Below are 4,737 nucleotides of genomic sequence, written 5' to 3'. Positions count from 1 at the left end.
GGAACATACCAGAGAGTGATATATAGTGGCTTATTATGATAGTGATTTAGGGGTAAATCATTATCTTTAAAGATAAGCCTTGGATCAGTAACATGATGCTTAGTATTTTTACCTCTTTGTGAGGAACCATGAAGACTGTCTAGGATTTTGAGAATGTTGTGAGAATACATTGATTCGTGGATGGGTATATCATATAATCGTTCGGGGCTAGTTTGATGAAAATGGGGGACAATATTTTCTTGGTGAGAGGGTTTACTTTGCTCAATGGTGAAAACCTTTGGGTGCCAGTTTTTATCATTTGGTCGTTTTGACCGTAAGGATATAGTCTTAGAGACCTCTTGATAGGTTAAAGTTCATGAAGCTGTGTTGGCATTTTTTGTAATTGAAATATCATAAGGGGATGAAATTAGTAAATCTAGGGCTGGCCAAGCTTTACATCATATGGCAATAACATATCACAAATTATGAAACGCGTGGTGAAAGTTACATCTTTTTATTTAACAATAGTATCAATTTACCACATATATTTTCATATACATCTAAATTACAAACATCCTCTACTGTGAAAAGTCTGAGTTCTTACTCCTTAAATCCCCATTATGCAACAAATGTATATGGTATGGGTACATATTATTAGAAGATTCTTCATCAATGAGGATATGATGATATTTGATGTTATGACATATCATCGTATGGCCTAGAAAGTCCTTAAGAAAACCATTTCTGATCAAATAACCCTTGAGTTGTTGCGGGTCAAATTTGAAGATTTCTCTCAGATCTTTAAAAGGGGTTGTAGCATTTATGCTTGTTTTTTTGCGATAATCACTAAAAGCCTCGCAATACATCGAGAAGTTTGACAGTAAGTCCCATAATAACCCTTCATAATTCTCCTTTCTTGATCTCCAAATCAAACCTTTCCTAAAGTTCATCATATTCCAGACCATTGTTGTCATGTCTGGTGTGATTGTGTCCCCATTAATAGTTATCATACTGCCCGGGGTCGAAAACCTGACTGCTTTTTGGAGAGTAGAGGCAATTGCCCCAATATGTTGTAACCACGATTTTCCCAAAGTAAAGGTAGGGTTTTCCAAGTCATCAATTACTTGGATTCGGTGTTACAAACCCAGTCACGATGTCCCAATTATAGAGTGATTTCTTCGATTTCCTACATAGGAGTTCAATTTCTTATGATAACAACTTTCTTTGAGGGTTTTAAAGGAACATTTTCACACCATAAAATCTCAAGAATACTTTTGTTACAAGTGTTGAAGGTGGATTCATTGTCTACCAAAATCCCTGAGACTTGATAACCATCCAACACCAAAGTAATGGACAATGGCCGATCATTAATGTAGTCATCGGGTAAATATGCATTTGTGAATCTTAGAGTTGGTGGAGTACACAATTTCGGAATTGGAATCTTCCCACCAACAATTAATTGTTCAATAACATGTCTAAAGTCACTATAGACATTTGTATTATATCCATAGTCGTGACAATAATTACAATATTTTCCCATACTCGGTGAGTTACACTTCCTAGAGTAAATTTGGCCGATTGAACCCCAACAACCTCCTCCACTAAACATTTGTGCTCTTATACCCATATCTTGGTTTCGAAACAAAAAGGTGAACTGCAAATTGATCGAAAAAAACATTGTTATAGAACAAACCTTCAAGGTGTGTCGAGGGGTATAAAACATATAATTGGCTACCAGTGAGCATGGCTAGGTAGTCGCCTTATAAAAATAAGTTTGTGGCTTAAATGATAATTTTTTGGCCACGATCACAATTGTGACTACTTGTGGTAGGAAATAAGGGTGTAATTGTGTTTGATTAATGCGGAACAAATTAATGAAAAATAAGAATGAGAAAAGCAATAAAGAAGATACACAAAAAACACGAGGATTTACATGGTTCGGTCAAATTAGACCTACATTCATGAGTGGGGGAATCGAGAGTTTCAACGAGAGAATAATACAAGGAACCCTAAATCTAATGGCACAAAAGGTATGATCTAATTGATCAACTAAAGGGTCCTTTTTATAACATAACGAAACCCTAATAAAAACCCTAAATTGTTCCCCAATTATACTCAAATAGCCGTCAAATAGAAAAGATATTAGTTTAGGAAATTATCCCTAAAATAATTAAGCTAAAACTAGAACAAAAAAAGCTCCCAAATCGTCTAGGCATTTCGGCACGGACGTGCTATGTCGAGTTCTTCGTCAACATCGTTCCAGCTTCGTCAAGTCTTCGTAAAACAGCCATAACTTTCTCGTTTCTTATCCGAATTGGGCATATCACCTACTGTTGGAAAGCTCTTGAACCAAGATATCACCTCCAACTTGAATCACCTCAAAATCACTTATAATTTCAGAGATATTTTAATTCAAAGACACCCTACTAGATTTTGTGTCACAATTTAATAAATCTCCACCTTGACTTGAAATCGACCAAAACAAGGTAACTCCTCCTTGAACCAAAAACCAAGAATTAATGCTCATAAGAAAAAAAATAACCTCCACCTTAAACAAAATTCCATAAGTCTAATCACATTAGGCTATCATCAAACGGATATCTTCCATAATTTGTAAACCGGTGCATCTCCGAACAGAAAATTCCGTACACAAAACCATCACATGGCCTAGATTGAGAGTATAATGTCACAACGCCAAGCATGCTTATCAAAATTGACCAAAATCACTTCAAACACTTCTTCATCTCAAAACAAACCAAAAAACTTAAGCAATTCTAGAAAATAGAAATTACATCAAGAAATTCTAAATTGCAATTGTACTTAACAAAACATAAAAGTACCAAAACTAAGATAAGAAATAGCATAACTAGATCAAAATCTAATTCATGACCAAGATTTCTACTTTATTACAAACAAAAATCAAAAGCAATCTATCATAGACTCCATACCAAAAATCCTCACGGTTTCTCATTTTACCAAGAGATCTCAAAGGGGCACTTATCATGAAGAGATTGTAGAAACCGCAACCTAAATTTCATAACCATAAAGTGCATAATCATCATCATCGTTGATGTTGGCAATATTTGCTGATTTGTCCTCATTGGACTTCTCCTCATTCTTTTTCTTTAATTTCCAACACTCGACTTTGATATGACCGTTCACATAACAATAATTACAAACTTTTCCTTTACCAAAATTCTTATAACCACCATGAGCAACCAAAGAATTATTTTGAGCCAGATTATTTGATTTATTAACCAATTTATTGTCAGTTAAATCTCTTTGGATTAAGGCATCCTTAACATCCTCCAAACTCAAATCATCTCTACCATACAATAAAGTATCTCGAAAGTGCTTATACGGAGGCAGTAAAGAACACAACAACCTAATATTCATATCCTCATCATCGATCTCAACATAAATGTTTTGCAAATTTTGCAAATGCATAATAATAGAGAATAATTCATCTAAATAACACTTAAGCGGTTTACCTTCTTCTAGACGAAGATCATGAAGTCTAGATTTGAGTAGTAAATGGTTGGTCAAGCTCTTTGTCATATAAAGTTACTCCGACTTTAACCACAGACCCACAGAAGTTGTCTCCTTGGCAACCTCTCTCAAAACAACATCAAAGAGACATAACTGAATTGCCAAAAGAGACTTCAAATCGATCTCCGATCCTCCCACGTATCCTTTGTCATGCCCGAAGGCTTTTTGGATACACCTTCAAGAGCCTTGTGATAGCCACTTTGAACTAAGATGGCTTTCATCTTCAATTGCTATAGGCCAAAATTCAATTGTCGGCCTATCGAATTTCTCAATGTCAAATTTCATTGGCATAATTTAATCAAACTAATCTATAAACACCTAAAACATAAGACCTTAAAACCTGGCTCTGATACCACTTGTTAGAAAATAAGGGTTTAATTGTGTTTGCTTAATGCGGAACAAATCAATGAAAAATAAGAATGAGAAAAGCAATAACGAAGATAAACAAAAAAAACACAAGGATTTACGTGGTTCGGTCAAATTAGACCTACATCCACGGGTGGGAGAATCGAGAGCTTTTTTCACTATAATGGAGAAAGAACGAGAGAATAATACAAGGAGTCCTAAAACTAATGTCTCAAAAGGTATGATCTAATTGATTAACTAAAGGGTCCCTTTTATAACATAAGAAAACCCAAATAAAAATCCTAAATTGTTCCCTAAGTATACTCAAATAGCCATCATAGAAAAGATATAATTTAAGGAAATTATCCCTAAAATAATTAAGCTAAATTTGGACCAAAAAAACGCCCAACTCGTCCAAGCACGGACGTGCCCCTTTTGGGCACGGACATCCTATGTCGAGCACTTCGTCAACATCGTTCCAGCTTCGTCAGGTCATCGTAAAACGGCCATAACTTTCTCGTTTCTTATCGGAATTGGGCATATGACTTACCGTTGGAAATCTCTTGAACCAAGATTTCACCTCAAACTTGAATCACCTCAAAATCACTTATAGTTTCAGAGATATCTGCATTCAAGTCAGTCCTACTAGACTTCGAGTCACAATTTAACAACTTGTGATGGTACCATTAGAAATTGTAACCACGCTATACAAAAGTTATAATGAAAAAAAAAAAAAAAAAAAAAAAAGTTTAAATTGTGGGGAAAGTTAAATCTTAATTTTTCATTGCTATTGAATTCATCACTAATAGAGCTATAAATTAATAAACTCGTTAAATTACAATAAAATTCTACAAAATAGAATTA

Source organism: Chenopodium album, chromosome 15, assembly GCF_948465745.1.
Source record: "Chenopodium album chromosome 15, dcCheAlbu1.1, whole genome shotgun sequence".
NCBI lineage: Eukaryota > Viridiplantae > Streptophyta > Magnoliopsida > Caryophyllales > Amaranthaceae > Chenopodium > Chenopodium album.
The sequence above is the reverse complement of the archived record's forward strand: the minus strand, read 5'-3'. Positions refer to the sequence as shown.